Source organism: Lipotes vexillifer, unplaced genomic scaffold (assembly GCF_000442215.2).
Source record: "Lipotes vexillifer unplaced genomic scaffold, Lipotes_vexillifer_v1.1 scaffold730, whole genome shotgun sequence".
Classification (NCBI taxonomy): domain Eukaryota; kingdom Metazoa; phylum Chordata; class Mammalia; order Artiodactyla; family Lipotidae; genus Lipotes; species Lipotes vexillifer.
This window is the reverse complement of record NW_006793934.1, coordinates 173,192-184,115: the sequence shown is the minus strand read 5'-3', so window position 1 is coordinate 184,115 and position 10,924 is coordinate 173,192. Positions and strand designations below refer to the sequence as shown.

Below are 10,924 nucleotides of genomic sequence, written 5' to 3'. Positions count from 1 at the left end.
CTGAAATTCCCTCTCATTTATTCAAAGGTTTGGCGGCGGCGGCGCGCGTATTTTTTTTTTTTTTTCTCTTCCGCCTACACCCCCTGGAGTCTCCGAGTGTCGTCTCATTCCTTTCCCTTTCCCGGATTCGATTGCCTCACTGCATGTGTATTTGTGAGTTCGCTGTGCAGCAACTGTTCATTTACTCTGCGCCCGGTCTTTGTTAGTGTTTCTCGGGGTTGTTTCTGCAGGAAGGGGGGGGGTGTTGGGTGTGAGAGAGACAGACGTGGGCTTGTTTTTCTAGTTGCTTAATATATATGAAGGCTTCCAGGGAGAGCGTTTGCCTGATGTACTTTGGGAAAGGATGGGGAACAAATGCCTGCCGGATCTTAACAACTACAGTAGCTGCGGCTTTTGTTTATTTTGCGGCGCGGACGATGTTTCAGTGCACTTGCAAGGCCCCCGGCCGGGCGCTTCCCTTCTGAAAAATCGAGGCGCGTCTCCGAACCCTCTCCCGAGAAAACATCGTTGTCGTGAGTGCTGTGACAGCCGGCCTCTTGCTTTCCCCTGAGGTTCTCTTGCTGAAATTTCAGAGTAGGTGGAATGATACAGAAGTTGCCTGATCTCTGTATGTGCTTCTTCTTACTGAAACTCCTAGCAAGCAGCTCAATCGCAAAATGCCTTTATTTCAGAACGTTTCTCGCTTTCATTACCTGCCGTGGATAACATGCCTGCATTCAGTAGCACAATGAGAAAACTGTTCTCTGCCCATGTTGATTTTTCATCTTGTTTCTCATTACCTCTTGACGCTTTATTGGAGGTAGCTGAGGTGTATTGGAACCACGATTTAAAAAGAATCAGGGCATAATCAATGCGCACTGCCCCGTATAGTATAAATATTTTGCATCAGTGTTAATTCTGATGGAGGTGCCAGGCCTAAATATGCTGTAACTGATTTAAATGTTTGTCCTCCCCTCTCTCTCCCTCTTTCCCATTTGCAGTTATTTGATATTTCTGTGCAGGTGGTGTACATTTGTGTAATATTGCAGTTCTTAGGAAACTGTAACCAGGGTCGTTGGAGATGATTTTCTTAGAGGTGGGCGATGTCAGAGCCTCTGGAGGATCCAGGCAGGATCAGGTTTCTTCTGAGGGTAGGGATTTGTCCTTGATTTAGTTTTGACCCCTCCAAGCATAGGTATGTAACCAAATACATTTTTCCTTTTTGCAGTATCCTTTGGTTTTATACCCTTGAAGAGCTGATGACCTTTGCATTTTAGAGAAACGACAGTTTTTAGACAATTTAAAATATGAACTTTTTACACCTCTTGGAATTTAATGTTTTTTTCTACTAAGTTCATTAAAGCATTAAGAGGAAGTAAGTCTCATTTTTCCAAATACATTTATTAGTTGAAAACTAAATTGCAGTTTGTAATTTTGATTTCTAGTAAGTCTGGGTTTAGTAACTTGGTTAGAGTGGAAAAAGAATAAACTTGAGTGTAATGAGTATATTTAAGCTGCAGTCGCCTACATAATCAAGGCCAAGTTGTGTGTGTATAAAAGATCTCATTTGTGTAGTCTTACAAGGCTAATGGAAGCATCATTGAGGCTTTATAAATAATGTAAGTTGTGTATAATGTAGAGTCTCCAGAGACGGCAGAGAAAGCATCATTACCAGCCTATTCAACCTGCTTGAGATCTTAAATTGATTTACAGCACTGAACTGGTGCAAAATGATACATCAGGATGACATGGGGTCAGCCTGTAAAAGTCTATGATGTCAGCCTATTAGTTCAGTCATCATAATTAAACCATGTTACAGGGGCAGCTAAGCAGGAGTCTGGCGTTATCCTTCAGATATGGGTGGTACATGGATTTAGTTTATAGTGGAAGGGCCAAACTGGCAAGGAACGCTAGTGTTTCTGAAAAGGGGAAAGGCTTACAGAACTCTGAATTTCTGAAAAAATGGAAGCTAAATTAAGGCATGTTCAGTCTGCATTGTCTAAGTAGCATTCCATTTGGTAGTGGAGAAACAGATGCTTTGAGGGTGCCGATAAGGACCGTTGCAGCTCTGATCCATGCACTGAATCAAGCTTCACGTGAGCTTGAATTTAACTTGGCCTTAGGGACCTTATAAAATATCAGAGGACCACATATTTCACATCTCTGATCCTTTTATTAACACTGAGTTGCACTGTATTGATGCAAACGCTGATATGTTATTTCTTTAATCATAGTTACCAGGTCTCCACTGGAAACAGAGATATTTGAATTGAACATATAAACAATTCAGGAAAAGAAGATTCTTAGTTTTTGCTTAAATTTCTGGCAATCCTTATTCAATTTATGGGTCATCTAGGGCTGTGCCGTCCAATTAGGTAGCCATAACCATGTGTGGGTATTTAAGTTTAAATTAATTTAAATTAAATTAAAATAAAAATTCATCTCAGTAGCACTAGCCACAGTTCACGTGCTCAGTAGCTAATGTGGCTAGTGGCTACCACCTTGGAGAATGTATACATAGAACATTCCCATCATCACAGAAGGTTCTATTGGACAGTGCTGCTCTAGACCTTTCGCCTCTGCTCATCCACACTTTCTACTCACCTTTCAGCTGCTTCTCTACTTGGTACCTCTGTGGATGAGTTTGTGAGGTCGAGGGGAGAAAGAAATATGTCAATTAATTTTGCTGCTTCCTAGTTGCTCTAGTTAAAAGAGTTTGGAAGTGACAGTTGAAGCTACTGCATAAAACGAGGTTGACTTTTCTGTCAGTCATATTTATCATTGATGTCATGGCTTCTAATTTGATTTAGAGCTTTGGGTAGGGGAAATAATTGTAGCTGATTTTTTTTTTTCTGTGTCCTTGTCTTTAATACTCATATCTCATTTAAGCGTCAAAACTTCCCTAAGTACTGTTGTTGTCACGTTTTTACAGGTAAGGAAACTGAGTTCTGAGTGATTCATTGTCTTGCCTCAGGCTACGTGTAACTAGTGATTATATTCTTAGCCATGAAGTGAACAAGGCAAGCTCACTCTAGAGCCTCACTTTTCTAACAAATTAATTAATTAATTTTTGGCGGTGTTGGGTGTTCGTTGCTGCGTGCGGGCTTTCTCTAGTTGCGGCGAGCAGGGGCTACTCTTCATTGCGGTGCACGGGCTTCTCATTGCGGTGGCTTCTCTTGTTGCGGAGCATGGGCTCTAGGTGCACGGGCTTCAGTAGTCGTGGTGCGTGGGCTCAGTAGTTGTGGCTCATGGGCTCTAGAGCGCAGGCTCAGTAGTTGTGGTGCAGGGGCTTAGTTGCTCTGCGGCATGTGTGATCTTCTCAGACCTGGGCTCGAACCCGTGTTCCCTGCATTGGCAGGCGGATTCTTAACCACTGCACCACCAGGGAAGTCCCCTCACTTTTAAATATATATATATATCTAGAATACCTGAATAATCATTGTTCTGCTGGGCTTTATTATTCTGGTATAGACATGACTTTGCTTTTATTTTTTAGTCTTTTAGACAACTTTGCCTTCTATTGTGCTTTTCTGGGCCATCTTCTGTTGTCTTCCTTTAAGTGCTTAAGAAAGGAAACATAATGTTAACACCTCTCTAAGCAGAACATAATTGGAAGACTAAATCTGACATAAAAGTAATGCATTTCAAAGCCAAATTGGTTTTATCTCTGCTTTTCTGGATAATTCCTGTCACTTTCCCCTTGCTTTTTTCTTGTGTGATCACAAGCTGATGGTACTAAAAAAGAAAGTTCCAGTAGTTCAGTTTATCTCATTAAAATTAGTCTTCTTTAGCTGGTAAACACTGCACCTTGAGATGCAAATAGTTCATTGCAAATTCCTTGGAATTTTTTTTCTTTTTTTACATTTATGTCTATTTTTGTATAGTCTTACAGTTCAGTCATTTTTATTTTTATTTTTTTTCGTCAGGGCTATTTAAGAATTTGATGAAACCCTGGATCCCCTATCACGCTCCCATCCTCTAATCCAAAAATGCTTATATGCCCTGAAGCTTGTGTGTGCACAGAAGTACCCAAATTTCAGGTGAAGGACATCCATGGGACTGCCTTGCCAAGTGTGTTCATAAACACTGATTTGTAATTTCCTTTACAAAGAATAGAGATATTGAGTGTTAAAAGCTACTTTGATGTTCCTATCAAGTTGAGCAATCCGAGGCCCAGGGAAGATAGCGGACTTGCCTGAAGTCACCCATCCAGTGATTGGAGGAAGGACAGCCTGCACCTGGATCACTGTCATTGTCAAGTTCCCATTTGTTTGTCTTTTCCTTCCTCACTCACTGTGCTCCTGGGCCTTTGGTCTGAGCATATCCAGTGTTAATTGGGGAGGGGAGGAAAGAAGAATTTTTTGGCATGATGTTAACTTTTTGTACCCAACATTATTTGAGCTGAGTATGAATCAAGTCTGACAACCTCAGGTGTTTTTTACAGATTAAAATTGATTTTTTTTTTTTTTTTTAATTTTAGAGATGGAAAAGAAACGCCTTATGCCTGATTTAGTCAATGGGACCTTACTAGAAAATGGTAGATCTGAGATTCTACGAAGTTCAAATTAAATCAGGCAAGTCTGCTGTACAAATCTCCTCGTTTGGCTCTCAAAAACAAATTATATTCCTAACCAAAAGTCAGAGATTGGGGTATTTAGGGAAGGAGTTAGGAGATACTAGGGAGAGAATTGGTAAGGTCTAAGGAGAAAAGGAATAATTTAAATATAAAAATTTAGAAATGAAATATAAAGTTATAAAATGACATTGAGGCTGATGAAGTGTTCTGTGTAATTGTACTTCTGTATGTGGTTTTTCTTTTCTTTTTAAAAAACTTACTATTACCGGTTTATTATGAAAGGATATAACTCAGGAACAGCCAGATGGAAGAGATGCACAGGGCAAGGTATGGGGGAAGGGTGCCATGAGCTCCATGCCCTCTCCAGGCGCCCCACCTGCATAGCACCTTGATGTGTTCACCAGCCTGGAGGCTCTGGTCTTAATTTTTGGTACCAAGATTAGCAGGAAGTGCTTTGGTAACAAATAGAGGCATCACCATTTTGCCTTGAATTGAAAGCTCTTGATTCTTTATCCCCCTTTTCTGCTATTATGTCATATTGCAACTATTTAGGCTAATCTGGTGACCTGTCATCTGATTTGCTGCAAAAATACCTGAAGTATTTTTAATACTTCTGGAGTTACTGCCTTTAAAAAAAAAAAACTAAGTTGCATGAATGTACTTACTTAAAATCTAAGTCAAAATCTTAACTATGGTGTTCATTATTAAAATAATGTCAGTTTTAGAGATGTACTACTAGTCCTAGGCAAAAAAAGTGACATTTACAGCTATTGCTGGCTGACTTGCAGAAATGAGCGGGCCCTGTAGAACATTCATTTGCATAAGGAAAGCTGTCTTTCAGATGGGAAAAGCCAGTCTTTCAAAAACAGTTCAACTCCAATGACTGCATGGGGCTTTTAGGCAGATACTGGGAACTGCAGTATTTGAGAAGTTTAACATCTTTGTGATTTTTTAAACATTAATTTATTATTTTATTTTTTGGCTGCGTTGGGTCTTCGTTGCTGTGCGCGGGCGTTCTCTAGCTGTGGCGAGCAGGGGCTCCTCTTCGTTGTGATGTGCGGGCTTCTCATTGCGGTGGCTTCTTGTTGCAGAGCACGGGCTCTAGGTGCGCGGACTTCAGTAATTGTGGCATGCAGACTCAGTAGTTGTGGCGCATGGGCTTAGTTGCTTCACGGCATGTGGGATCTTCCTGGACGAGGGCTCGAACTCGTGGCCCCTGCATTGGCAGGTGGATTCTTAACCACTGCGCCACCAGGGAAGCCCTGTGATTTGATTTTTTTTTTTTTCTTTTGCGGTATGTGGGCCTCTCACTGCCGCGGTCTCTCCCGCTGCGGAGCACAGGCTCCGGACGCGCAGGCTCAGCGGCCATGGCTCACGGGCCCAGGCGCTCCGCGGCATGTGGGATCCTCCCCGACTGGGGCACGAACCCGTGTCCCCTGCATCGGCAGGCGGACTCTCAACCACTGCGCCACCAGGGAAGCCCCCTGTGATTTTTTAATAAGCTAAAATCAGAACTTTAGAGAACATTCCCTCTTGAAGATAAAGCATCAAACTCTCTAAGATTTGAGGGAATCCATACCTGGCAATTCTCCCAGATCTCTCTGCTTGGTTCCTAGTGTTCACATAGGAGCCTTATATAGAACCCAGGTCTATGGCTGGTGGATTGATTTCTTAACTAATTTTCTTGAGACAAACAAGCCTGGATTTCAAGGAACACATACAACATACACAGCAGTTACTTATGCATCTATATGCTTTTGAGCTCACGGTGAAAATAAATATTCACTATGTCATGTTTGCAAAAAGGAGGATAGAGGGGTCTAGCTTTTGATTCAAAAATATATTTATACGTGTAATTTTTTAATGCTTTATTTGTAGTTTCCCCTTAATTTTAGGGCAGCTGTACTATATTTTTTCCTACAATTCCAGATAGTTAAGGTATAGTTACTCAAACTATTCATTCATTTTCCTCTCTGTGTCTATCTTTTGTGGTTTCTTTGCGGTGTGCTTGTGCAAAGTGGAAGTTTTCAGACCTTTATAGTTTTTTTTCTTTCAGTTTCGAATACCACAAGAAGAAAAGGGAACTCATTATCTTTCAAGTATTATAATTAGGCATTAAATTAAGTCATTAGTTAGCTAAGTGCAAGATCTTTTGTTTAGATTGAAGGAAAACATGTCTTTTTAATGGAGGAGAGAGGTATTAAATATCTCCCTATTTGATAATTTTGATGCAGTGTGGTAATGAGCATATGCTTCACTTAGTGAATCTGTTAGTTCAGAGTGGCTCAGTAATTAGTGAGGAGACCCACAAAAATGAAAAATTAAATGCAACATCACAAGAGTTGTTGCAAGGTAATACAGGGGTAAGTTGTACAGACAGTTCACATGAGGCCCACTGTGATGTGGAAGGACATGTGGTTTTGCACTGGGAGAAGGAAGAGACATTTGGGCAGAGTAGCAGCGTGGAAGACTCGAGGTAACAGGAGCAGCGCTGTCCGATAGAACTCTGCAGTGATGGAAGTGCGCTGTATCTGTGCCGTCCAGCACTATAGCCACTAGCCGTGAGTGGCTGTTGTGCATTTAAAATGTGGCTAGTGCAACTGAGGACTGCATTTTAAATTTTCATTAATTTATGTTTAAATAGCCACCTGTTTAACAATGAGCTGTCACATTGGACAGCACAGATCTGGAGGCCAGTCTGCAGCTCTGACTGACCACAGAGGGTATTCCTGATGGGGTCCCGTGTGGTGAGCTGGGAGAGGTGTTTGGAAAGGTTAAGCTGAGGATGCGGGTTTGAGGACCTCAGCGTGCCAGAATAAGGAAGCACTGGGAAGTCACAGAAGGTGCTTGAACTTGCAGTTTGGGTTGGAGAGGGTAGGGTCCATATGCCAGGAGATTGATAAGAAAGCGCTTTGAGTTCTCTCTCTCTGATGGGGTGGGTTTTGTGAGTGAAAAGACACCTGGTGTTTATTTGGCTATAGAGTAATGGGAAAGAGGGGTGTCAGGTTATTCTTAAGTTTCCAACCTGAGTGGCTGGAAAATTAATAAAGCCTTTACTTAAGAATAGAGAAGAACTGGTTCTGGAAGGAATAAAAATTGTGTGAATGATAAATTAGAATTGGCAGGTTGAATTTAAGGTGGGGTATCTAAGTATTCTACAGGCAAGTTGGAGATACATAACTGAGCTAAAGCCTAGGGGAGGGCTCGGAGCTTTACGTAGATGCCAAGTAGTGATCTGTTGGGAATGATGGTGGAACGTCCGGGAATGGATGGGTATTTGGAGAGGATCATGTACAGAGAAACAGAGAGCTGGTGGGTTGAATCTTCCATTGATGCCCACAATTAGGAAGTGGTAGAAAGGAGAGGCATGTTTGAAGTAGACAAAAGAAGGAACTGAAAGAAAGGTGTGGGGTCAGAGGAGAAGTTAAACCAGGAAGCCAAGGGAAGAGAGAGTCCAGAGGAAGGTTCAAAGGGGGACATGTTGTATGGTTCAGGGTGAAGGAGAGAAGGTCAGGGTAATCAAGTGAATGCAGCTGAGGTGAAGAGACTGAGTATATTAAGAAATGAGAAACAGAGTCTTCTATGCCCTCGAGTGACTTATGTTTCAAAATTGATGAGATGACTTCTTATTTGAAGGTTGAGGAAAAGAAGTTAATGGACAGAAAGCAATCAGAGATGAGATGATGGAGTTAGTGATCTGGACCGCAGGTGACAAAATATTAGTCATGGTAAGGAGGGAGATTGTCTGAGAAGGAAGCAGAATGGGGTCCGAGAGAGGAAAGCAGATGGCACAGAGCTCATGTCAGCTTGCGCTGGTTTTCCCAGTAGTGTCGGAGGCAAGTCAGTCCCTTCATTGGGATGGTGAGCCGGGAGAATTAGAAAATGGTACTGGAAGTTTAAGAATAATGGAGAAGTTTTGGAAGAACTATTGTAGGTGATGTGCCAGGAAATCTATGGCGAATTCAGAGGCTGAACAGTCGGAGGAAGCCTGGGGTGAGGTTTGATGTGGCTGTAGAGTAGACTAGTAATTGTTGCTTTTTAGTGTAACTTGGTGCCTGAAAGTAAGATTGGAGAGGAATGTTGGCAGAGATGATTCTGGCTGAGGGATAGAAAATAGGCTAAGAAATGAGTTTCTAGAGTCCGGTTGCCTGGGTTTAAGTCCCAGCCCCCAGCACTGACTTCCTTTTTTATAACTTTGGGAAAGCTGCCATTAACTTTTTTTTTCTAATTTTTTAAAATTGAACTATAGTTGATTTACAATGTTGTGACCATTAACTTTTTTTTAAAATTTTTAAAATTTTTTTCACCATTAACTTTTTGAGTCTCACTTTCCTCATCTGAAAAATAGAGATAATAGTATCAGCCTCAGGATTGATAGAAAGATGAGATGAGTTATCCTTCCATATTTCATCTAAGATGCTGTTAATCATAAGATGTTATTTTATGTACTACTGAGGAAAAAACCATCATTTAGGCACAACATACCACTGACTGTAAATTTCCTGGTTAGGAGAGGGTACATCTTGCAGTCAGTGAAGTACAGGATACGTAAAGGACTTAGCCTAGGACCTGGCACATAATAAGCATTTGGAAAATGTTAGCTATTTAATATTTGTAAGAGTCAATGTGATTGTAGAGTCTAGAATGTTAATGAGAGCAATATCGAATCCAATCTAGATAAGGGGTTACAGGTTATAAGGAGTCTAATGGATTAAATGAACTGAGAAGGGTTAAGCAATGGGAATCCTGATAGTGAAATTGTGGAATATCAAGTTTGGGAATTTGTAGATGGAGCGTTTCCCTGACAATGCCGGCTAAAGTTTTTTAAGAAAAGTATAGTAATTGAACTAAGAGAAGAATGCCCTTTTAATGATTTTAAAAAGCTATTTAAAGTTGCCCAGAGCTTTTAAAAGTAAGTATTGTGAATTTATCTATGGATTTTTCTTACACTATTCATTAGTGTTAAAAAAATGTTTTTTCACTAGAGAATACACACTCAGTGAAGAAAGATTCCGGTGTGGATTCTTGTCATATTGTCAGAAGGAAAGGGGGAGATGGATTCTCAAGATTGTCATTGATTGAGTGAATTGTCATTTTCAAGAGATGGGGGTATGGGGGCTGGGGTAGTACTAATAGCTGCCTGTAGAGCTCTTTTGTTTTTGTTTTGGCCACACTGTGTGGCATGCGGGATCTTAGTTCCCCCACCAGGGATCGAACCCGTGCCCCCTCCATTGGGAGTGTGGAGTCTTAACCACTGGACCACCAGGGAAGTCCCTGTAGAGCTCTTTTAAACATGGCTCTGAAAGCAGAAACCATAAAGGAAAAATTTATAGATTTGACAACATTTATGTGACCAAAAACACACACTCTTGAATGACCACACACAAAAATACAACCTTTCAAATTTGCAGCAAGTTACTCTTCTTGTAAAAAAACTTTTTAAATCAATAGGAAATTCCACCCCTACAGAAAATTGGTACATGGACCTGGAGAGTATCATACTAGGTGAAGTCAGGCAGACAAAGACAAGTATCATATGCTATCACTTATATGTGGAATCTAAAAACATGATACAATGAACATTTACAAAAGACTCACAGACATAGAAAACAAATTTATGGTCACCAAGGGGGAAAGCGGGGGAGGGATGAATTTGGGATTAACAGATACACACTACTCTATGTAAAATAGATAAACTGCAAGGATCTACTGTATAGCACAGGGAACTATACTTAATATCTTGGAATAACCTATAATGGAAAACAGTGTGAAAAAGAATTTGTGTGTGTGTGTGTGTGTGTGTGTGTGTGTATGTGTATACACCTGAAACGTAAATCAAGTATGCTTCAATTAAAAAAAATAAATGAAATTCTGGGCTCCTAAAAAAATTGGTAAAGGACAGGAACAATTCACAAATGAATGAAATGCAAACTACTAATAGACATGAACTGTTCTGCTGTGTCCTGGATGAGACTCTTCACTGGAATGGGGACGATGTCTTCTCTTTTACTTTATTGTATCATTCTTTGTGGACCAGGAAGGATCAGTCTGGGGAAACTGGTCTTTTCTCACAGAAGGAAAGGAAGCCAAAGTTTCCCTGCCTCCTAAGAGAAGCTGGGGTCACAAGGAGGTACACAGTGAATGTAAGCTGGAGTTATAAGAGGCCATATCCATCCCATTTCCTTGATGTTGACCCGCTATCCTCATGACATTGGGCTAGGAGTCTCCTCATTGGAATGTGAGGTGTTGCCAGCGCTTTAGGGGCTCTCAGTTCTATGCAGGTTCTCAACCAGCTGGCGTGATGGGTAAACTTTTTTTTTTTTTTTTTTTGCGGTACACGGGCCTCTCACTGTTGTGGCCTCTCCCGTT

At 41.0% G+C, this 10,924-nt stretch overlaps 1 protein-coding gene across 2 annotated transcripts in view; it reads left to right on the top strand.

The window, feature by feature from the left end:
* Positions 1-10,924, top strand: part of SMAD1 (SMAD family member 1) — a 78,717-nt gene that overhangs the window by 915 nt on the left and 66,878 nt on the right. The window contains exon 1 of one of the 2 annotated variants that reach the window (XM_007466899.1): positions 144-512. The exons of the other annotated variant lie outside the window; for it this stretch is intronic. The gene's annotated coding sequence lies outside the window, so the exon portion shown is untranslated. Of the gene's footprint in view, positions 1-143; positions 513-10,924 lie in introns of those variants that run through there. 2 annotated transcript variants of the gene reach the window in all.